The sequence below is a fragment of the Setaria italica genome, unplaced genomic scaffold (assembly GCF_000263155.2).
Source record: "Setaria italica strain Yugu1 unplaced genomic scaffold, Setaria_italica_v2.0 scaffold_12, whole genome shotgun sequence".
NCBI classification, from domain to species: domain Eukaryota; kingdom Viridiplantae; phylum Streptophyta; class Magnoliopsida; order Poales; family Poaceae; genus Setaria; species Setaria italica.
Window position 1 is genome coordinate 32,501 of NW_014576736.1, and position 25,029 is coordinate 57,529.

At 44.3% G+C, this 25,029-nt stretch overlaps 1 protein-coding gene and 1 non-coding gene across 2 annotated transcripts in view; one reads left to right on the plus strand and one right to left on the minus strand.

Moving 5' to 3' along the window:
- Positions 1–3,220, minus strand: part of LOC111256053 — a 6,300-nt gene extending 3,080 nt beyond the window's left edge. The window contains exon 1 of the mRNA XM_022823635.1: positions 1–3,220. This exon is cut by the window's left edge and continues 3,080 nt beyond it. The gene's annotated coding sequence lies outside the window, so the exon portion shown is untranslated.
- Positions 3,221–23,127: 19,907 nt separating this feature from the next.
- Positions 23,128–23,200, plus strand: TRNAM-CAU. Its single transcript has one exon. It is a non-coding gene; the product is annotated as a tRNA-Met (tRNA).
- The last annotated feature ends 1,829 nt before the right edge of the window (positions 23,201–25,029 follow it).

The window sequence follows — 25,029 nt, forward strand, 5'->3', positions numbered from 1 at the left end:
GAAAAATTAGCTAGCTCAGCAGGTTTGGACCCGGGTGAATCAGTTCAGTGAAGGAAGGGAGCCTAAACTTAAGGCTTGGAAAAGCCTTGCCGATAGGCGCCTCATGGCTCGCTCAGTTCGCTCGCGGAGTTCTTAGATCAAGTAGATCTGGATAGAGTCTCGCTCATAAAGGAAGAGTAGCGCGCTAGCGCGGCTCGCTTCGCTTTTCGACGCGGAGCTCGCAGCTGTCGAAGCCTGCTTCAAAACTACACTACAGGGCGTGCGTTAGCACTACGGCTTTTCAGCCTCCCTTTGCTGGTTCCGAACTATCACTGATCCCAGAGATCAACCTTCAAACCTTTTTCTTTTAATCTCAGGAACTCGGGGAGAAAGCAGGTTGGGGAACTGCTAAACGACCTAAAAGAAAGAGGAGACTGACTCTGACCTTTCAAAGCCCTATCTCATCTGGTTGATAGTAGAAGGTACGTACGATGGTACCATGGACATAAACGAGGTCGAGCATATCTTTAATGATTTCAAACTAAAGCGTACCTAAAGCCTGCCCTGGATATGAAAAAGGGATTTGAGCCAGAAGAAGATGAGGATCTATCACCAGATGAGGAAATGGAAACAACTAAGTATTAGTTAGGTTCCGGAAATGGAAATGGTAACAGCGGCCCAAAACAAAAATGGTAAGGTTTTCTTTGAAAAGAAAAAGGAATGGGATGGGGTATGAATCCTTAACTACAAAAGTAAGCACCTCTCCTAACTAACTAGATTAGTTAGTATCGAGAGACTAGGCTTTTCATTAAAGTTGAAGGAGACAAACAAAGGTACTCTTGCCGATGGAAGAAATTCCATCGTCGTAAGGGAAGGCCTTGGTCAATCAACTCACCGCCATTGACCAGGGGGGGGGGGACAATCTGATGAGCGAGATCATAACACGTGAACAACAAACCATACCGATAGGTTGATAGTTTTCTGTTGGTACGGCGTGTGGTCACAGGAACAATCGGCGGTCGTAGCATGAACTCAAGAGTACCTTCATTTTACAGCATATAGAGGTGTACCAATCCCACCATGATCGCCAGAGCAAGATTCATTCTTTAATCGCTACCAGATCAAACATGAGACCAGCATCCTAAAAAAGAAAAAGGAACGCAAAAGTTTTTAGAAATCCTTATCTTTCGGCTTTTTAAAGAAGATAGGCCATTACAAAAACAAGGTCTAACAGTCGACTTTCCTATCAGGATTTTACAACCTGAATACCAAGGGACCACTATTAGAATAGAAGAGAGCATAATAAGTAAATGCCGACGCCATCTTTTACTTTTTGGATGGTCGGCGGCGCCATAAACTCGATAACCAGCACCGCGGAGTCAATAAATTCAACTAAATAGAATCCTAAAACAATCTTATTCGAGCACACGCGGGACCCGCAGCAATGAAATTCACACAAGCGGCAATCATCCGAGCAGAGAATGGAGAAGGGAAATATACTTTAAATTGTTTTTCCGAATGAGAAAGCCTTTGGCAAACTCCTTGCAAATCCGTTTTTGCCGGGCACAATAGACATATCTGCTCAGTCACAACATAAGGAACCCCCAATGTTCCTCAAAGCCTACCCGGCCTGACAGCTTTAGTTGAATGATCTGATCCCGAAGCTAGCTTTCTACTTAAATTGCTATGACTGGCCAACTAATGATCGGACTACCTATCTTGATGCTTTGAATCTGTATTCAGAGCTTTTTTCCAACTACCGGGACTACTAATTTCAAGTACAAAGCTCTCCTATGAATATGCTACTGCTCTTACTTTCTACCTGAATCCGAGCATTGAAGCAAGCTCTTTATCGCACCATAACCGAGTCTCTCCTTGCAGCTCTGACCAATCCACCCGTCATTGCAAATAACTGCTCCTTACTCTTTGATTGTATGTCCATTTTTGCTTGATGTCTGGCTCACCGGATCTGGTACATGAAAAAGCCATTCCTTTTCGCTTTCCTTCAACCACTCAGTATACTTTTTTACTGGAAGAGTCAAGCGAAAGCAATTAGTTTAGAAGGAAGAGGAAGACCTGGGGGGCTTACGTCCTCATTTCACTCTTTTTGCTCCTGCGAGACACGACTCAACTACTTTTTACAATTGACAGGGTAGCTCGGAGGTCAGATGAGGGGTCTTCCCCATAAAGATAGATTAGTACTGGAAGGTTCAGATGAAGGAAGGGCTGAAACAAGGCAAAAACTTTAAAATGGGGTAAATAAATATGAGCAATCCGTGAGAATAGCAAACCCCTATCTCTTATAAAGAAGAAGATAGATAGGTCCACGAGTTGAGACAGAGAAGTTCTGACTAATCAAGTAGGAGTTTACCCAGGAGAGTCAGAGGCTGCATCATCAAAGGGGTATAGAAATAATTCAGAAGCACTATGGCCTGAAGCGAAGGGCAGGAACGAACGGAATCAATGTGTTCCAATTTATCCGGAGTAAGGACAGCAGCTGAGAAGGGGCAAAAAAATAGCGTAGAAAAAAAAAGGTAGGACCAGATCATGCGAAGAGCTCTTCGCCCTATTGATTAGGAATCTCGATCAGAAACCACCAGGCCATGTCTCCCGATAAAAGATGATCCCCACAATGGATGTCAGGCCTTGGCTTCATAAAATCTGATTGGATCCGCACTAGAGGATAAGAATACAGATAGGCTGACTAAGAAGATCTGCAAATTTTCTTACCTGAAAAGATGAGTTATTCAAAGGAATACCTGCAAAATAGAATAAACACATGGCACAGCTGGGTGCTAGAATAGTAGTTAATAGAAGTTCTAGTCACTTAAAAAAAAAATAACCACTGCTTAACTTAATTAGATCGTAGAAGATAAGCAAGCGGGTTCGGGCAGTTAGTCCTATTTTCAGGTAAGAAGTTCGGGTAGTAAGGGCTAGGTTTATATAGGGGCTATATTTTATAGAAACATATGGTCTTGCTCATTTCCCATCAAGGAATGGAGATTGGGTTGGTGTTTGGAAGGGATTCAGTAAACTGACCTTGGCCAGCAAGCAGAAAAAGGACTGACGTCTTGGGGCGCGCTAGCGCGCGTACTCTTCTTCTGCGAGACTCCATCCAAATCCACCACTTACTCGTTGGTTGGTGTTCCATTCTGTTATCTTATACTATGCTGCCTTCTTCAATTCCATTCTTCGTCTCCCTAGTCGAAGTCTTCTTGCTGGCCCAACCCAACATGCATTTTAGAGTGCCGTGCCAGGGCGATAGGCGCTCCGCAGTCACGCATGATCACCAGAGCCTTTCTTGGCTATGTAAATATAGGGCCGGAATAAGTGCAAGATCCTCAACAAAATGGATTAAGGTGGGCTTCGGATTATTAAGAATTTTTTCTATCTTTTTTTTTTTTTCCTCAAGTTCTTGTTTGCTGCCGCTATTATCACAATATCCCTCCTTTTAGGGATAAAGCTATCAATGGTGAATTGAGCTTTCGCTATCCTTTTTTTTTTTAGAGCTTTTTTTAATTTGAATGGAAGAAAAGTAATGAAACCTGCGATGGCTACTGAATAACCTCCTTTGATTTTCTTAATTTTAAACCCTTTTACCTTTTTCTTCGTTCGCCAAATCTTCTTCAGTTCTATCCAAGCTCGGTTTTGTCTGAATCTTTGTGGAAGAAGAAGCGGTTCGCCAGCCGCTACATCCAGGGATCCCACAAAATCATTAAACCTGGCGGCTGCTCGCTCTTTGATCAGTGATTCACCGGCCACTAGATCGATGAAGAATCTCTCAAAAATCCGCTTTTTGATCAGTGATTCACCAGCCACTACATTCTTGGATCCCACCTTATTCTCAAACCTGGTGGCTCGCTTGATTGGCAGTCCTGTAAGCTCATCTTGCATACAAATTTTGGGGGTACCAAGGCCTGCATCCACCAAGAACATTTCTTCCCTTAAGCGTAAGCGTAAAACAGAAGATTGTGAGGCGTTTCCACTACATAATAAGAAACTCGAATTAGATCTTGGAAATGATCGACTCCAATAGATGCTCATCATAAGCTTTTTTTTCCTCCTATTCCTATTGATCAGAAGTATCCAGCAGCGCCACGCCAGAGTGACTTCCGAAGCGCTACGGACGGGACGAAATCCGGCAGCCAGTTGCTGGCTCTGAATAACCAGCTCAGCAAGAAGAAAAATTATTCCATAACATAACGGGGCGGGGTTGCGCGCGAGCCGAGTGACGTAGGTGCACAAGAGTACTTCGCGCCACAACCATCTCTTTTTTATAGGTTCTACGGACCGATGCCTCCTGCTTCATCTGGTAAAAAAGAGTCATAGATATGCCTGTAATTAGAAGGAAGAACCGCCATAAAAATCTTCCTCGTGTATCGTCTGTAGCAGAACTATGAACGGGAGCTAGCAATCCGGACCGTATTGAAAAGGTTCCTGAGACACAGCATGGAAGAGTCAAAATATTAAGAAGCGAGGTCCAATAATGAAGAAGGGGTAGAATTACTGAATGAATACGAGCTGTGGCTAATACCCGAGGCATAAAAGACGCATTTTCTACGGGATCCCGAAACCACCAGCCACCCCGACCTAATTCATGATGAGCCCACCAACTTCCTGGCGAGATGCCTACGGTTAAAAACAACCAACATGTCAAGATCCAAATTCGAATTGGTTCCTGGTCCTGGTCAGAGACCACTGTGTTCGCGCCGGCGGTCCAACAAAGAGGCGAAGTAGTGGTGTCTTTCTTTCCATTACGAACGACACGCTTCGCCTGCTCCCTCCCCGTGTCCATTAGCGCTCCTGTCCAGAGCGAAGAGAAGGCGAAAAAGCGCCGCCGAAGCAGCATGAGCAGGCTTCTATTGCTACGCAACAATAGAGCAGGCGCGCCGCCCACAAAATGTTTGAATGATCGGGTAAAGAGCGAGCTTCTTATATGGGATCCGACGCATCCAGCAGAGCGAAGCAGCGTTCCATTCTTTTCGGCGGCATCCTTCCGCATTGGCGGCGAGTGGAGTGCCACAATCCTATTCATCATTTTTGATCTACATAACCCAAAGCCCATAGCACTGGCGACGTCTCCGGCATAAATGCAAGGAGGATGTATAGCTGATATAGGATCTTGTGGAACAGGATTTGATTCTGCAAGCGGTTCGGTACGAACGAAGAAATTTCGAACAAAAGGATCGGAACTCGCTGATAGGAAAGGAGAGAAAAACAAAGCAATGCCAAGAGCTCCGTCAATCTGCTGTTCATCGATAGACGAAGCTCTCTCTTTTTCATCTCGTGCCAGATGTAACAAAAGATTAGTCCTTTTTCCTTCTCGCGAACCACGGGAGCGCCCAGCGCCCAGAAGAGCAAAGCTCATTTTCAAAACTGGGTCAAGCGGCGCATTAAAAAGGGCTGGCCCGTTAAAAGGACGCTTACTTTGCGAACGAAGTTCAGAATCAACAAGGGTTCTCCGAACGAAGGGAGTGTACAACTGGGGCGCAGCCCCACTTTTTTGTTGGAGAGATAGAATGGAGTTCTTCACGAAGTTCGAGACAAAGGAAAAAAGAAAAGTTTCTCTATAGCCTCTGCGTTTTGAGACATTATGGCTTTGGGGTCGACCCCGGTAACAAAAAAGGAATCCATAAAAACTTGGGATCCAACACCATGATAAAATACTACCCTCATGATTAGACCATGTCCCTGAGATTTGATAAAAAAAAGGTGCATTAGCGGTTAATACGTTGTAATTAGATAAGTTATTTGGAATATGACGGAACGAAAGACCAAGGAAAGAAAGAAGAATGCACCAAAATGCAGGTGCTGCACCAAACGCTGGTGGTTGTTTCTTGTTGTAAGTGAATGCAACGAAAAGACCCGGAAATAACAAATAATGAGAAAATTCATTTATAGACATTTCGTGCTCATTTCCAAATTTCTGCTTAGTTATTCCCATCATCCGGTAACCACAGGATGATCCCAATCTCCTTTTAGTAATAGATCTTTGAGATATGTCTCAGTCTCAGCGGCAAGGAAGAGAAAATGCATCGAGTCGTTTATCAAGAAAGTGGACGAGCATGGTGGTCCCTATATCTCTGAGGGGTGTACCACTGTTTTTTTTTCAAGTCGGCTTAAGAGGTTCAAAAGAGAAAGTCACTCTCCTTATTCTTGGCTAGTGGAATGGAAGCAAGACTCTTTCCTATCCACTTTGCCGAGGGGAGAGAACTAAAAGATAACTCAAGCTAGACAGAAAGGTGCAAAAGTCCACAGTTTCTTAAAGATCCTGTAAGCAAGTAGGTTCAGATTGTCATTTAGCTTCAATTTCTTCAGTCTCACAAGCGGGTCCGCATGCAACAAAAGAAATTGTATTTGCCTACTACTCCGACCTTGCCCTGAAAGGATAAGGAAATTGGATAAGAGCGAGAGCTAGACTGACTGTTGGTCCAATGCTAGTGGAGGATTCAGACTGAGGACCCCCCCCAGCGGCGGCTACTCATAAGAAGATGAAGGATTGAAAGAGGACTGATCACCCCTCTGATTTGTGATCTTTTAATAGAAAGAAAAAGCCTTCTCTCAGACTTCAAGGTCAATGAAAGCGGGATTCAAAATGATTGACAGGTACCAAAGCAAACATCCCTTTTCCCCTTGCCTGCCTCCCCATGACGAATCCTTTGTCTACCTGGATCTTCAAAGAGCCTCATAGCAATTCTCAAGCAGAGAAGCCATTTCTTTCTCTCTCTGATACAAATTCCCATCTCATGAAATTTTCTAAAAAATTTTTCTTAATAAAATATAGGGCTGGCCTTTAAGATAGGATTCCATAATTGCAAATTTTTTTTAGGACTCAAAAAGAAAGCAATAAGACTGAATGAAAAGTGGATTTTAGACCTGGCTGACTGACATGTTTACGTCTCATATTGGCTAATGTATTTGGAAGCCCTAGGAACGTCTGTAAAATCTTATTAAACCAGGGTGGCTGCTGAAAAAAGAGCTAAGAATATGAGTGTTGGTGGTAGAAATAAATAGAATCCAAATACCAGAAAGACAATAAAAATAAGCGCATTTGGGAGCAAATCAAATCAAATATAGTGACCATTAATGAGAGTCAGGTTCAAACAATTCAAGGATTGTAAAGACCATAACATCAAAGTAGAATGCACCAAATTGAGCCTATTACCAGTTCCAGGAAGAGCACACCAAAAGAAATAAACTCTTACTAAAAAAAGCGAATCACATCTCGATCCACAAACTGCCAAAAGCCTTTGTTATTCCATTCCCAGTGGAACGTCAACCTGTTTAACAAACAAAAAACTTGCTGAATTTTAAAAGAAACAACCTTATTTTCAAGTGACAGGCAATATCCATTTCAACCTATTATGAAAGATAAATGGGTTAACTGCACAGCTAATTGAATTCCATTTCGAGGTTGAGTTCATCTTGAAACTGCATTTGCTTCCTAATTAAACTGAGACTAAATCATAATATTAAAAAAACGAAAGACTCCACAGAACATGAATGAATTCAGGTACATCACATCAGGCTTATATGTGCCGGTATCATACCAGTTTCAAGATTCTTGCTAAGCCCTTATTGTTGCAACATATCCAGTTTCTTCTAAGGTTTCTTGAATTGCTCAAGTTCCTGCTCAACGCTTCTTGTCTAGCTCCGGTCTAGCACTTGTACCAGTCGCCTACCAGATCACGGCTTTGCTCCAATTCTTGCAGTCTCTCCAATTATGCAATCCTCTCCTAAATTGGGGCTTTTCTTCACTTCAGCACTTCCCCTCGCAGTGGATTCCACTAGGTTCTTAACCTCTTCCCAATTCTTAAACTGAAACCTGCGATGTCTAATCCAACTCGGCACCTAACCAGCTTGTCAGCATCGTAAGTTTGCCTCAACATTCCCCCTAGAAATAGAATAAGAATGTAAATCTACTTTCATTTATTTATTAGGGATGAGACTTTCTTTTTTTTTTTCTAGAACTAGAATAAGTAAGTATGCTCTGGAGTAAAAGGATTCGAACCTTTGCATGCCGGTACCAAAAACCGATGCCTTACCACTTGGCTATACTCCAAACGGTCGGTTCCTGGGGAGAGGGGGAAGGGAGAAGCAGGGCTCGAAGAAAACGAGCCGTGCAAGGACGCGGGGATATAGCAAGTAAGCTGCAAGGTTTTCCCTTTAGGACCGACTACAACAAGCTCGCGACTCTAATAGAAACTAAGGGTCAGCTCTCTGCTCTATTTGCTTGCAATGCGTTGCCTATCAAAGTCGGCGAACGCTTCCACCCCCTCTTGCCCTTGTTACGCAACACGCCAACAAAGAACCTTGGTTCCGTTGCGCCCTGTATTCCGAGGCGACCATTTCGCGCGGTTCGATCCATTTCCCGATCCGCAAAATCCGATAACGTACCTATATGAGTGGGATGGATGGTAAATCATTTGCAGTCTTTTTCGGCAGGACCTAGACACGGAGGTTCGGGAAGTAGCGCATGACAGCATTCACTGGTGAAAGGACTGGCAGCAGCGAGAGCATCATAGTTGACATGGTCGGAGCTACAGTCCCCATATCCGTCTCTACTCTTTCTGTAATTGACTTCCTCCCGCTCCCAACCAACCTTTTCCTTTGAAAGGTCTTCCACTAGTGGTCGAGGGATATGAATCTGGATCCCGATCTTGTCTCACGGACTATCCCGTAGTGGTTCTGTGACCGTCAATTGGATCTATTTCTTTCACACGGTCAACTGGCTGGCTGCTATTGATTGATATCAGAGCCCGAGCCTTTGCCCCTTTTTGCATGGTCAACGAGTTATGGTCCACCTCCTATCGGCTACTGAAGCCCGAGTATCAAACTACTGAAAGCGGAGAATACCTCGGTACCTGCTTGATGGTGCTGGCAGATCGACTACTTGGTCTGGGGGGTTCCGTATCAATCCATGGGGGCTTTAGTCATAGCCCCCGCCTCTGCTTTGTTCCCGCTCTAGGCTTAGACCATCCTTCATCAGTGCTTCCTGCGCTTCTGATTATGGAGCTGTACGACCTTCCGTTCCGGGTCAACGAATGAAATGAAACAACTGCCTCTCCCTCTCCCGTCCATCAAAAAGTGTTATTTCCTCCAGCTCCCGACTCCGCTTCTCCCTCCGATGCCGGTAGATTAATTCATTGACAAAACCCATTGATTCCATCAAAGTGGTGGAGAATGCGCGTTAGCGCAACGGCTTTCGCGCTAGTTGCTCAATCCGTTGCTTGTTTGGTGAGAAAATCGCTGATGCGAACTCGGTAGTGCTACTGAAACCACTTTGTGCATCTTCTGTTGCCAGGAAAGAAAGACGTGCTGGGTCAGTCCGGCACGTCACGCTTGCTAATACGGCCCGGCTGCCCCTATACAGAAATAGTTTTCTCGATTGACCGACTTAACATACGCGTTTTCGTTATGGACAAGCTCTCCTTCTGTGCGCATCGATCGACCGACGTAGGGATTTGCATGGGGCGTTGCGCGTCGCGTCGGAGATTGTCAGACAATAAACGTTTCAATGGGTGTAGGTACAGGGGGAGGGGGTGTGGCGTACGCCACTGACTTTCTGGTGTGCAGGATGCACTTCCCACATGATTGTACAGTAGGCGTTGGAGCCCTCATCTGTAGGTACATGGAGGTGTGGTGATCGCATATGCTATGCGGAGCAGCTTCCTTCGAGATGCCTTTGACCCGGGACCTACAGTCAGCACGAGAGCGTTAACATCAAGGACGGAAGGATTCCCATGCATGATGCGTACAACTCTAATCGCGAAGCGAAGTAAAAAAAACAAACCGATGAAAGGAGAGAATGCGGGAGACAGAATGATGTCGGGCCAACACAAGAAGTCAGACTAAACAACCCATTCGACGCGTCGGGGGTACTCGACCACCGGGAGATAGGGATTTAGTGACTTACCAACCAACCGGACATTGAGGGCAAGACATACCATACAAATCACGGCTTCGGCTGCTGTAGTCCTCTAGCCGAGCCACTACTAGCGTGTGTGTAATTCATGGCAGTTCACTATTTTGTTTGTTATGGAGCTATTCTCTTTCTTTTATTTTTATATAGTATAGAGCGGTAAGTTAGTGCTGTTCTAAGGAAGTGGTAGCTGTTCCAGTACACAAAGAAGGGAGATTTGTGTAACCCGAGCTCTTTGATCAAGACGGTGTGGCCAAAGTCAATCCTTTGAGAAAAAAGTCATGTATTTTCGTTGGCTATAGTGATCAGCACAAGGGGTACTGCTGTTATGATCCCCGCACGCAGCTCATCTCAAGACATGTCACATTTGATGAAACACGCCTCGCTACCCCATGCGCCTCTTCTCGGGGAGAGATACACACACGCGCGATGACTGCTTTGCCACCGCCCACTCTATGTGCTCCGATTAGCGTTCCGACGCCTGGCAGTGCACACGGCTCAGATTCGGTTGACCACGCCCACATCCGCTTCAGACATAAAGGACCATTGAGGTCCGGCCCTATCGTACTGGAAGTCCCATGCTTTTCGTTTTTCTTCTCGTGCGTTAGGATTGAAACCTAAGCTAATTAAGCTACTATCTCTGGAGAATGGTATCCGTTCATTTCTGCCTGTCCATAAGCGTATATAGGATGAAGTCTAAACGAATGTGCCACTCCCATTACGGTTAAGGCATTTGAGAATATTAGCATTGGGCACTCTAACTCGAAGGAAGAAGCCGAAGCCAGTCCAGTAGCTCGAACTCAGACTATCTACGAAAAAGATGGAGTGCTTTAGCCCTTAATCTGCCTTGTTTTGAGAAGCGGGGAGTTAGCCTTTGAACCAAACTCTAGGGAACGCTCAATTGCCTGACGTCTCAACTGCAATGGTGAACTCAGTGACATACACTGAAATGGATTGCATCTATTGTTCCAAACAAGGCTGATATTAGCAGGGCAAGCCCTTCCATGCAATTTCTTGCTTCGCTCTACAGACGAAAGTGCCGGATAGTCAATGGTAACCAGAAGATCTATGGTTTTCGAGAGAAGGTAATTGGAAAAACGATTCATTCCTTTGCTTTCTTTCAGATATATATTCAATAAGATGATCTGACCTTACCTGAAAACTAGATTCATGAAGAAGCCCCAAAAGTGCCGGGCTTAGTGCAGCCCAGTTCCTAGCCAGTGTTCAGTTATTTTTTCAGAGCAGTCCTCCAGTGCGAGTTCCCTTTAAGCTGCTCTCTATTTGAAGCCAAAGTCACTATTTCTATCTTTCCTGTTATTTCGTACCTAGTAGTATATATATATGGAGAATACCAAAAAGCTATCAATTACGCATAGGAGTTGTATAAAAAAGGGCCCTGACTTGTTGAAGTGCTTATTTTTTAGAGAGGATTGACTTTTCTTTCAAAAGGATACATCAACCTGTAGTGAACCGGGCCACCGAGCTTGCTTTTACCGCTCTTACAGCTCTCTCTCTTCTTTTTTTTGGGTAGTTTGGCCAGGAAAGAGAAAGAGGAATGTACCCATTTCTATTTATCCATTCTCATAGCATAGAAAGTACCCAAAATGTTTTTTAATGTATGGAGCAGGCGTATGAGTTGATATCTTCAAGAGTCAAATCCTTTTCTTGCCCACCCAGCCATAAAAAGAAAAAATCGTTACGAGCGGTCTTAAACCCTCAATCTCCAAAATGGAATTGAAAAGCTCCAATTTCAATAATGGTAGCGGGGAAATACCCAGGGAAGAATCATTCTTTTAATCATCCAGATCTATCAATTTGCGAATTCAATAAAAAACGGACTGATCCTCGGAATACACCATTATCTTTCGAAGTGCGTAGTCAATACTATGTTATATTCAGTTATATTCAAAGAAACAAGTCAAAGAGTAAAGGCTTCGCCCTTCAATACCACACTTCCAATCGAAATTCCTACGAGATTGACAAGAAAAAGACATGGTTTGATAGAAACTTGAAGTGGGTATCAAATAAGCTGGAATGAATGGTATCAATTTCTTCTTTTCTATACTGAATCTGCTTCGGTATCTCTTTCTTCCTTCCCTTCTGTAAACCAAGCAGTGACTAGCCTCTGGCACTCACTTTCCAAAGCACCAATTGACTTGCTTTCAGAACAACCCTGATCAGTTATACCGGAAATACCACCCGTACTACGTACGCCATTCCCAACGCGGAGCGCCTTTATTTTCGTATTGAACTCCGCTAGGAAGAAAAAGTTAGACCGTAGCCTTGTCGCTCGTTTCTCGCTTTTGTCGATTGACTCGTGGGACTCTACTGAATTCCAGCGTGGGTGTGGTAGATTACTGACGTGAAGCCGGACCTCTATGAGTGCTCTACATGGCCGGATCAAAGCTATTCTCAAAACTAGATCCATTGGAGTGGGAAGTACTCAAGATGTAGAAGAGGACTCAAGCAGGGCTACCCACTGTCACCTCGCTTCTTCTTCCGGCTTCTTCCCTCTCACTTCAGGCATTTGCCGATGCTGACTGGGCTGGCATAACCTAGTGAATACCCTTATGATGACGATTCTTCTCCTGCTACATCCTGCATGCAGACCGCTCTACTAGTACAGACCTTCACCAGCCAGTTCACTTTGCCTATTCCTCTTCTGTCACATTCCCTAGCTTTGTGAAATGACTTGACGGATTTGCTTGCATTTCCCTCAGTGAATGATCCAACTTCACAAAGACACCATACGTTGGTGCGTTCCAGCTTTTGATGCGGCAAGCGACGCCCATTCCAAGAAAGAAGAACGGGTCTTCTTTCGAGAAGCATTCCCCTGCCATTGGGGCCATGTTCTCTATTAGTGGTGCACCCCTGGTCACACCACACACGAAAAATATATAAGGATATTCGGCAAGAGATGAACGACACCGAGACGGGGATGCCGCTCTTTATAGTGGAAATCAAAGTCGTGTCAAAATAGTTCGTATGTTTGGGGTTTCCTTTCGGTTCAGCGCTACCATCGCACCTACTCGAGCGGAAAGATAAGACTCGGCAGCTACTGACTGCGAAAGATAGGTATAGATATGATTGCCTTCCGTAGGGCTAGGATAGACATAAGACTAAGGATAGTGAGCATGAGGATAGGGAACAGGAGAATGAGGATATGATGCAGATTACCTATAAAAAGTTACTGCAGATGGCTACAGGGATGGATACTTCGGATTAGCAGAGACAGGAAGGGATATACATGTGTGGTGGAATAGGATTCAAAGTATGATTTTACATGGGATTTCAGAGGGAAATGCCTTTACACAAGTTCTACTTTACTTTACCCCAGAGGGGGCCCCGGGTCGAATTTATCGCTCAGGTTTATTGCATTTTCATGCAGGTGATTTAGCCTGAAGTCAGGCAGTCAGTCTCCTACAACAGAATGACAGAGGGAAAAGAGAGATTGAGAAGAGAGATTCTAGCTGAACCATGAACTAATAAATAAAGCAAGACTGATAGTTCGAAAGCCCCAGAAGAGATCCTCTTTGAGATTAGCGGTTGAGTGTGCCAAGCCGCACTGGAGTTATTGAATTTATGCCGAGAATGCTTGGGAAGGGGGGCTCGTTTCTGATTTCACAATCACTTGAAAAAGCTTTCCTATCGGGTTGACTACTACTCTGAAACGTTTGCCAGTGGATTTACGGAGCCAAGTCATGCTCAAATAATGGGCGGCCAAGGCTTTGATCTTTCTTTATAGAAAACAATATCCAAAATTGTAGGTAGCCGTAGGAATCGATCTATTGAAGTCTGAAGTAGTAGATTGAGGAGAATTCTCTCAGTATAGAACTATGAGCCAAGGTGAGTAGCCTACTGTAGAGCATAGCATGGAATTTCTGCCCTGACGGGACATTCGGTATACGACCTCTGCGTTCCACTGAATCATTGGAACTGCTGTGAGCCAACTCTTTCTCAACAGTCTAAAATGACTCAGTTGATGGATATAGCTAGCTAAAGCCTCAAAGGCAAGTAAAGAATCAGCCAACAAGGTTTGCCATAACGTTTTTGAGTAGTTTGACAAACGAACGCTTGACTTCCAGACCATAAAAACCTAATAGGTCTGAGTGAAAGATTGATTTTCTTACATAATGAATAGAAAGAATTTAATTTCCGATCGTACTCTTTTTTATGCCGGGGAGTTGCCGCTGGGGACCATGATCGAGAAGGCATTTTATTTGCCGTAAAAAGATGAAATTTATCACTTCCTGCCGGGTACTCGTTTTATGCTTATTAAATAATAAATTCTCACTTGGTTGAGGGCAAAGAGACTGAACCTTCATATAGGACTCCTTTTGATCAGGACTGACTCTAGCGAAGAGACACTTAGTTTAGAGGGTCTGGCCTAGCCCTTTGTTAAGATAGGCGTACAGAATGATGAACGTATGGAGTTAGTTCGGTGGGTTGGTTGGGGAGTGATTTTGAACCTAAGATTGCAGATTTTGGGCTCACAAAGCTGTAGTTGAGAGGTTTCTTTCATTGCTCGGGCATGCCTTCTTTACTTAGGGTATTTCAAACCAACGTCTTGCCTGGCTTATCACACCAATCTTCTTCTTCCCTTGACTACAACGAGAGGGCAGGTGATGTAAAGCAAAGGATCAGGAAAGGAGAGGAGGGTATCGCTCGGAGTCCCACAAGCAAGTTTCTTTTCTTAAATTAGATTCTCAATCGCCGAAGGATAGGAGGGAAGAATGAAAAGGTCCTCTTGTCCGTCGACCCGAAGAACTCACTCGATTCCCCATGATGATATGCGTTAACGTAAGGAATTTTAGAAACTACACTTGCCTCCAACTCCCATCTCGGGCCGATTGCGGGTGAGAAAGAAGCACCAATAGCATAATGCAATTGCTATCATGCTTGGAGCATAGATAGAAGAGGTATGGGTATAGGTAAAATGCACACATCTACCAGGTATGTGAGACTCTTTCTAAGTAAGAGAGAGCTCGTTCTAGCTTTGTCAATCGCGGAATGAGCAGCTCCTTCCTTACCATAGAAAAATACCTTATAAACTCTGACTTAACGCTACTGCTTTCACAAGTCTACGGGTCGGGTACGACTTTTAAATATCCTGGAAAAACAGACATGAACTCGGTATGAGAAGTAGGCTAACGAGAAAAGTCCCTCTTGCGCCGGCCGGTAGTCTTTTTAACAGCTGAGATAGAGAGAGCGGTTATCCCAACAAGTCCTCTATGGATTTGAGTCGGGAATAGAGCAGTGGCTTATAACCTCTCCCTAATCGAGTAATGGGCTTTGTTTTTCTTTCGTTCACGTTGACTCTTGTCAGTCTCAAGCCTGAACTGCACATATTGAAACTTCAAGAAAGCTCAAACTCGATGAGTGCTAATTAAGCATAATTCAAGTCAGGCATGCCAGTATGAAGAATCAAAAATTGCAAATTTGCGGGTTCAAAGAAAGTGAAAACTGACCTGTCCCATCTCAACAAGTGCAATTTCTTTCAGGCTTATTCACTGAAATATTAGAAACCCTTTTTTCTTTCTTAATGACTTCGCTCTTCACTTACTTCATATCCAACTATTGATAGCCGGCCTAGTTTCAAAGGATACCCAGGGCGCTAAGCATGAATAGGAGACAGTGAAAAACAGCAATCAGTATAAGAACGAAAACAAATAGTAGAAAGGAGTTAACTTGGGTATAGGTTTCTAGCTTGGGTGGGAGGACTCACTCACTAGGGAGGTAGCCGCAAAAATAGGAAACATAGGGAGTAGCAGCAATAGATAATAGGAAAGTAGGTGTAAGCAGCTACCCGATAGAAGTCTAACGAAAGTAGGAAAGAGGAGTGACTTGAGGATAACGAAACCACTATCTATATAGATAGGATTTCCTATGCATAAGATTTCTGAGTAGTACTTGAAGCTTAGCACTAGCATTGGCATTTAGTAGTAGTTCTGGCAATGAGTGACTACCTCTATATACCTTGCTCAGGGAAAGGAATAGGCATATTTCTAAAAAGGATAAGCTGGCAAGCACAGGTTTCTAAACAGGAGTTAGGTATGGGTTGTGTGATTTGAACGACCAAGTAACGGATACAAGACATAGGCCCACTATAAAAAGGAGTTCATTTTTGCGTAACGGTGCAGTACCGGTATATCCATATGGTTTAGGTCAAGTAGTTGGATAAGCTGGATAGGTCAACAAGTGAGTACGTTGAGGGAGCCGTAGTTGATTTGTTTTTTCGTTTTCACGGGCAGAGACAGGTATAGTTGTTTTTACAAGGGCTATTGTTTAGCCAATAGAGACATATTAAATAGGTCAATGCTAGGAATATGCAGTCACAGATAAGATAAGTAAAGAATAAGTGAGTATGTACGAGTCAACTCATAGGTTTAGTAGGGCTACTAGAAAGAGGAGCTTGGGACAGAGCTAGCAAGATATGAACCACGAGCAGAGGTTGTCCCTTGAAAGAAGCACCGACCGGAATAACAGGTATCGAGATATGCATCTGGATAGGTTGTTTTAGCTAGCTAGGCATTTGCTTGTGATTAATACTTCTTAAGGTAGTTAGCTAGGCAAGTATGTATTCACGGAGAAGCAATGGTATAGGTTGAGTAGTACCGGTTTAGAAAGCTAAGTAAAGTATTTCAAGTATGCATGCGTGATAAGTCAAGCAAAACCCGGACGGAGTGGGAGAAGAGATGGATTTTTTGATTTGTTAGAGGAAGGAGATGCGGTGTAATATGTGTATGTAATAGGACTAGAAAGAGGCATGTATGGTATAAGTAAGGAATAGGCTTTCACAGAAAGGCATGGAATAGCTTAGAGGGATAGTATTTAACAAAGAAGCACGTACCGGTATAGGCATCTGGTTAGGTCAACAAGTTGTTGGTTGGCATTCAAGGTATGTGTAACGTTGAGAAACAGGTGCTAGGTATGAACGAGTAAGCTACTAAAAATAGGCGAGATATGGTTTCAATAGCCTAAGAGTGGCATTCATGGAAAGGGATTCACAGATAGGCATTCAGTGGGCATGGGAAAGTCAAGTTATGTATGCAAGAGACAGGTATGCACGGAATAGGGATAAGCGAGCACCGGGAGAGATATGCCAGTAATAGGACTAGGTTTAGAGAAATAGGCATATGTGAATAGGGAGATTAGGAGAACAAAGGAAGAATTGTTGACCAGTCTGGATAAGTTGGAGCTTTAGCAGGAAGAGAGGGAATTGGAGCAAGAGGAGTGGGAGTGCGTTGATTACTGATTTCACTGGGGTTCCCCTACCGTCCAGAGAGAGTTGTCGCCAGGTCCTCGAAAAAAGAATCTGCCATAAAAGAGATGGAGATTGACCAGATATTCCACCCTTAAAAAACTATTATTTGTAGGAAAACTCAGGAACATCTATAGAAGCGAACCTTGGCGTGTATGTTTTCTTTGACCTTAGTGGCCTTCTTCATTGGAAAGAACATTTCTCCCTTTTTCCGCTGCGCATTTCTCCACCAGCATACTCCACCTGGATGATATAGATCATACTATTAGGTAGTCTCCGAATCAGTGATCTGTCTTTGATGACATCTATCTGGTACCACGCATGAAGCTTGCTTCGTTCTGGTTTTTTCTGGTGTGTGAAACATTATAGGATGGGGCGAGCCCCAGAAAGAAATCCCGGGCAGTGGTTTACTTGATTTTCTAAGAACTAAGACTGGCGAAGGGAAAGGATGGATTGGAAAAAGAAGTACTCACCAAAAACTAGGATGAACCGACAGCTTCGAAAAAAGAAGAAGATTAACTTCCCCTACTACTTACTACTCGACGATTCGACCATTCATGGTTGGTGTGGCTCCTATTCCTCGATATGCCGGACCTTCTTCTACACTACCACAAGTAAGTTCGTAGCTTGCAAACTCCCGATTTGCCCATTATTTAATTAAACGCAGCGCGCCTTTGCTTTGAAAAAAGGTGCTTTCACCACAGACATGCCAGTAACTGACGAATTGGATGCTCCAGCAGTAGTTCCAGTTCCGAAGGGAAACAAAAAGGGAAAGTCCCGCTTGTCAACCATGCCTGAGCCCAAAGGAAAAGCAGTACCAATCCGCTTCAAAGCTTCAGTCCTAGCTAGCCTATCTTCGACGTCAGAACCAATTTCTTCAAAAGCTTTCTTCAGCTCGCCCTTGTGCTTACGCCAGCCTTTGTTCACTTGTCTCGGGCTTACTTCTAGACTTGGATGGACTTCGATCTTCATCTTTAGTAATACCTAACGTTGCTAGGGTCTTCCATGCTTATAAAGTATTACTAAAAAGATGAACCTAGTGTTTAACTTTTTCTCAAAGAAGATTTCTACAACCCATTTTCCTTGATACTGGAATCGAGCTACTTCCATTTTTTTAGGTAAAGATCAGGCGGGAAAGCTTACACCACCCATATTCTTCTTTATGTGGCTGACCTATTTGTTCACTTTTCACAAATCATGTAGCAATTTCGAAAGAGAGATCAGGATCAGAGCAAAGAAGCTGCGAAATGAGGGGAGGAGACTCTGCCTCCATAGTATAAGTTGCTATCCACTTATGCTTGGTTTGTGCTTGACCACGAAATCTTGCCTCCCACCATCATGAAAGACAGATGATGATGTCGATTTCTTACTGTCGAGACAGCCTATCCGAATCCAAATCATTCGACTTCCTCCTTTGCAGTGGCGAGGTCGTTGATTCCTATAAATCAAGATGTTTTGTTGCCTGCTTCTTTTTATGGGCCTTCTCTCTTGGATGGTATTATCCACTGGTATATTGTGAAAGTCTCTACAAAGACGAAAGGACCCCATGCCTTCTTTGAAAACGATATCCCTCTTCAACGCTTCCGCTAGCCCTAGACTCGGAATACTCTGCTTAAGAGATCCCCCTCTCCGGCCAGAGAGGATTTGAGTACAACATTGATTGCGGAAGATCTTTGTTCCTATTATTTCAAAGCCTAACTAGGCGCGCAGCGGTGAGTGCGAGCTGCTTTCAAGAAATGCTGGAAAAGAGCCAGTAACGCTATCAGTGAATAGAGCTGGTGTAAAGTCCAGCTAAAGTACCATACAGCCCCACAGGTAAAGAGTATGAGTGGAGGGAAGTGTTCTGCTCTTACAGGTACTACGGAACTAGTTCCAAAGAACTGCTAGTGAGGAATGAAAGAGTTTCTAGTGATAGGTGCTGCTATGAGTTAGCATAGCCCCAAAGAAAGTAGTCTGCGATCCCCTTCGAAGTAAGTGAAAGGGCGGAGCGAGCAAACCGGATAGCCCCACAGAGTATCGGCGACGATTTCCCGCATACACCGAATTCAACCGGGATGAAATTTGGAGAAGAATTCGGCATAGAAGCGACTTTGATCTTCGACGACCGAGGCCGTTGGAAGTGCATGAAATAAGAGATGCGAGCAAGTATTGTGAATATAAAGAAAGTCCGGGTCACACCAAAATAGAGTGCTTGCAACTCAAAGATGAGCTCGAAAGAAGAGCCCGGCTGGGGAAGTTATATCAGTTCATCAAAAAGTATGTGAATGGCAAGGGAACAGGAAGGCTGGATGAAAGAGGCCTGAAGGACCCCCGCAGTGGAAATAGGGACCCCGGGACAAGGTAGGCCGAATAATAAGGTAAGAGAAGGAAAGGAGACGAACAATATCCATAGAGCCCCCCTATAATTCACGTAATCGCTGGGGGGATAGCGTCAGGAGGGGACACGAACAAAGGACGGCGACAGTATAGCACCAAAATGAAGTTCCCGATCATCCTTCAGGTCGACAAGAAAAGGCCAAGGGAAGGTAGCGTGATCAGCTTTTCGGATCAAGATTCTGAGGGCATACAGCGACCTCATGATGATGCGATAGTTCTTGTCCTGAAAATAGGAGGAAACAGAGTCAAACGTGTTTTGGTTGATACAGGGAGTTCGGCGGATATATTATACAAACGAGCATTCGATCAAATGAACCTAGAGCTGCGTCATCTAGGTCAGGTACGAACACCCCTAGTGGGATTCACTGGAGATACTCTGCAACCGTTAGGCAAAATTCCCCTAAGGGTCGAGTTCGGCCCGGTCTTCGGCAATGATAGACTTTCTGGTAGTTGACGCTCCTTCGGCGTATAATGCGATTCTGGGACGAGGAACGTTGAATGCGATAGGGGCGGTAGTATCTACATCCCATCTGATGATGAAATTTATCCCAACGGAAGCAGGAGTGGGAGTAGAGTCCGGTCACCATAAAATGGCGAGGGAATGTTATTTGATGTCTCTGAAGGGGAAGAAGGGGCATGTGGCAGCAGTTGAGAAGGAAGAGGTGATATAAGAGGATCCATGGGACGAACCAAGAGAAGGCGAAAAGGTAAACCGTTAGACCCCCGAAGCCAAGCAGAAGGAAAAGAAAATGAGTGAGCCGACTGAAGAAGTGGAAAAGTGGGAGCCGGGAAAATTCCTAAACATTGATTGCGGGTAGAAGAAGGGAAAGGCAGATGAGTGTGAGGGAGCCCTTTTCACCATTATTAATGAATCCATTAGACCTAGCTCTTGAAAAAGCAATGGAACATGCAAATGGGCAGCAACTCTTCTTTTACGCTAGGTATGCCGGTGATCTAGTGTTTAAGGTTTTGGATTTAGGACCTAGATGTCATCGAATGAATGCTCGGTATACTTGCTTTCGGAAGGAAGCTAATCTGAACACTGAATCCAGAAGAAAGAAGCTTTTCTATTTTTAGAGATGAATTCAAAGAGAGAAGGTTGTAGAAGGTAAGTAATCCGATGCGCGTTCAAATCCAACAAGAACGTCTAATGAAATGACGGAAGATGCATATTATTCTCTCGTAGCTGGGGCTAAGAACGATCCTCTTATCCAACTTTCTGTCTGTCCCAAAACCGAACCTTGGTACTGCTCTACTTCAGCATTCTACGACTGAATCCATTCTGGAAATGATGACTTGCCCACAGTAGAAGTTAGTGTCATTTTCCGCTTTTTAGGTGAAATTGGCTTTACTAGTCTCCTCTCTGTCTCTTTCCACTTCTGTCTTTCTAGTGCAAATCTCATAAGTAGAAAGAAAGCGGTAGTTTGAAGTGAGCCGCGCTCTCTCTTTCGGAATTCTGCACCTAGGTACCACTCTAGATTTCTTACTGGCTGACTCAAGTGCTAACTCATAGTGCATAGCATGTTCATAAGCCTTGTTCACACTATTAGGGTGTTTGAGCAGTGACCATATACTTCACTTCCTCCTTTAAACCACTTAGAAAGAGGAAAAGAAAAACTTCTCAGTAAGATTAGGGTTTTCCAAGATCAGTCCGGCCTTTACTTTTTCAAACTTGCTCATATACTCCCTTACAGATCCAACCTGATGTCATTTTCTTAATTCATCAACTGGGTTACAGATTTGGATGCACAGAAACCTATTCTTGACCTCACTAATCAAGGTGTCCCTATTAGGATGAGGGTTACTGACCACATAACTCCTGTACCACTCACTAGTTTACAACATTGAAATAAGCGATTCTTTTTGCAATGTGTCTCTCAGCGTTTTTTTTTCTCCTTTTTCATTATCATTTTCCCTCTCAAAAAAGATCGAAAGGATTCACTCCGGTGCTGCTTGCTGGTGGAGGTTGACTATCTCCACTATGAATAAGTCTTTCTCGAGTAACTGAGACTCAACGTGTAGGCGTTGGAAGCAGAAATAGGAGATGGGTCGTTCCAGCTCGGCAAGAGGATTCCGGAACATCCAAGTCCTAGCTATAACACAGACAGGAAAGTTTTTTTCTTTCATTGCAATGTCTGGCATCATTTCAAATAGGCTCGCTACATAGTTGCAGGCTCGCTCGCTCCATTCTTACGCTCGCTGGCTGGTGAGGCAGAGTTGGTATGGCACTGGCTGGCTGCTAATGGTCACTCAGGATCTACTATGCGCGATACGCCGACGACATTTTGTTTGGGATTCCCCGGGCCAAAGAGATATACCTGTTCCATTCCAAGTGAAAGACCAGCAGCTGCGCATACTATTGAACGCGTGCGGCAGGTTTCAATTCCACTTTTCCTGGGCAAACTAGAAAACAAGTACCGATGTCAGGAGATGGAAGTCAGGTTGACGAGGCAGTGACGTAGGATAAGGCTCTTTGGTGAACCAGACTTTGTCTATCTTAGAGATCAAATTGGATGATAGATTTTTCTTTTTTTTCTTGGGAATGGTCAAAGCCTTTCACGGTTGAGCAAAAGGTCTCGGGTTCGAAAACAGAGATCAAAGACTCTGTCCTCGCTTTGATATTGTTTTCATATTGAGGGATTAGTCTGCCATCAGTGGTAGACTGGGGAAGAAGGCCGAGTGGATGCTTTCCAGCAAAAGAAAACATGACGTAGTCATCATGTCTAACAGAGAGATTCGCCTTGGTTCTGTCTATCGCTCTATAGGGAAAATGACTCCGTTCTGTCTCCATTAGCTAATCAGGCTTGCATAGGAAGGGGAAGGAAGAGATTTTCTTGCTTCAATCTCACGTCCTTTATATATGCTAACCTACCCTATTCCCTGCATACTGATGACTCGCGTTGGCTAACAGCACGTCTTTCAGCAGCTCACTAAAGGATGGGCTATTCATCTCAGTCCTCATGCTTCCGTCTTCATATCCCGCCAGAAAAGAAGAAAGGCGAGTCTTTGCTTTGGCAAAAAGAGAAGGAGCTCTTCTTGCCCATATGGGAGTGGAAGCTTCAGTGTAAGCGGAAGCTAGACTAGAAGAGAGATTCATCCTAGGCTTTGCTTGGCCCTACTCTAGTTTTGGTGCAGCTAACTAAGGGTCGAATTTCGTGACTTGATGAAGAGGAAGCCGAGTATCTTTGGTCTTGAAGAGTCAGGCCAATCCAACCGCTTGCTCCTGCCCAACTCAGTCTCAGTCGTACCATAATGCGCCTGGACTCAACACTTTTCTTGCTCCAAGACCACCCTCTAGCCCTCATGTCAAATAGATGAAAGAATTGTAAACAATCTTAGAATGATTTAAGCTGAGGAACATAGAGGTCTCTCCCACCATTTTTGTCATATACCTCTGGAATAGTGTTGAAATCACACGCCACTAAGCAGGAGCCTAAACCAAGTGGTTTATCTTAGCGTGCTAGCCGCTGCTTCATTTCGTATAGCGATAACGCTTTCTCTTTCTTAGCGCTCCACCCCGCGGGGAACTCTGGTTGCGCTTTGGTTGGCTTTCTCTTTTTTTCGATTTTCTCTGACTTGACTCAGCTTGACCTACTTGACTCAGCGGTTAGAGTATCGCTTTCATACGGCGAGAGTCATTGGTTCAAATCCAATAGTAGGTAAAACCGGCCGAAACCCCCGCTTTTGCCAGCATGACAGCAAGCACAGACTGGCATCAAGGAGTCGAATGACCAAAGCATCGGTTGCTTCCACGAGACTAAACAATCAATGACCAATAAAAGACCAACGAAACGACGAGTGAGAAAGATAAAGCCTGCTATTTGAATAGTTGGTTTGAGCATTTGTTTCAATAGTTGATACCCCTGTAGTGCTTCTATTAGAGTAGGTGGGTAGCAGATCACCATCATGTTTGATCAATTTAGTACCGGCATTGCTTCATCCATTCTTTCCTGGGCACCGGTAATCCCAAGAACGGCTAACGGCTCCCACCTCTCCTATGGCAAGCCCATCCTAGATTTGAGAAATGACATTGATCGAAACCAAGACGCTACGAATCCTACGAACAAGACGATTTAGTTAAATACTACGTTGTAAATACTAAATACGAATTAGCGCTATTCGAGCTAGACCTGTCGCTTTCCCTTTTAGTTCTGGCCTACGAGCTAGAGATTATACGAGCTATTTTTACCTAGTGCTATCCACGTACGCCAATAAATCTAATTAAATAGTTGGAATTGCAACTTCCAACGGCTAAAACCAATCAAATCAACGGCCAGGGATTAATACACAGGAACGGTTGCCTCTACTTGCTATTTGCATCGTATCCTCGGGCAAAGCACATTAGCTAAGGTTTCATCGGATTGCTACACGGCTTAACGGAAATAACGGAACACCCCTCCAAACAGATCGGATTGCGCTAGAGCTATTCCTAGACCTAGCGATAGAGACGAGCTAGAGCGTTAATACGAATCATCAATTGAAGCAAAGGGTTTGCCCCAGGACTAGTACGCTAACGAGCTCCTCCTACGCCAATACTTGCTTAAATAAATTCTCTAGGGTGCGCTCGGGACAAGGCAGAAGCCGAAGCACATTCCCTAGCGTACGAGATATGCCTTTTAGGAGAGAGATCCCTTTTACGAGCAATGGTTTTTGATAATGCTACCCCCAGTTCAAAGCAAAGGTCGAAGCTGAACTGCCTTTACTCGGCTTCCGTTCAAAGATTCGTATCTGTTTTTCCTCGGTTTCCCATTGGAGGTAAGGTTCCAATACTTGCTTTTGGTGGAGGTCTCGTACCATAGCGAGGGGCGATCAATTCCTAGCGCAAGAGCTATTCCTATCCTCGAGCGAAGCTAGTCCGTTTCCTAGGAAGGCGGCTAAGGGTTCGGGTCGGAAAACAGGTACGGTTCCCTAGAATACCCTACTTCCGAGAAAGCCTCTCCTCCCCGAGGAGAGTCTTCCTCTTCCTAGCATCTAGGCTATACTCTCGTGTTTGACTTAACACAACGAGACATAGGCACCCACATGCTTGAACTACGATGATACCCTACGGACATCACACATTCAAGTAGGGAGACCTTGCTCGTGGATAACTAGACGGCGGAGCGAATAGATTCAAACTTGAACCTAAGAGAGGCTTGAGGGCCGGCTTTTGGACCATCGCAAACGGGCCTCGGAATGGCTAAACACTTCCGATTTCAAGCCTGAGTACTATACGCTTTACGATTATCAATATGAAAGGATAGGGTGAGTTATTCATTCCTAAGCTCCGATTAGACCGCAAAGGACAGGTACTAAGCTTTAGAGCAAACTTTGATTCATACCACTTGGACTTTCCCTAGTTTTTAAACCAGTTCGCCAGTTCGTTTGCCCTGCGGGGCTGCTGTCCTTTTGGTTTTTATCCAGCTTATCCCCTTTGCTTTAAAACCTACTTCGCCTTCCCTATTCCGATTCGCTATCGCTGTTCCGCTGTTCCGTTCCTATTCTTTTCTTC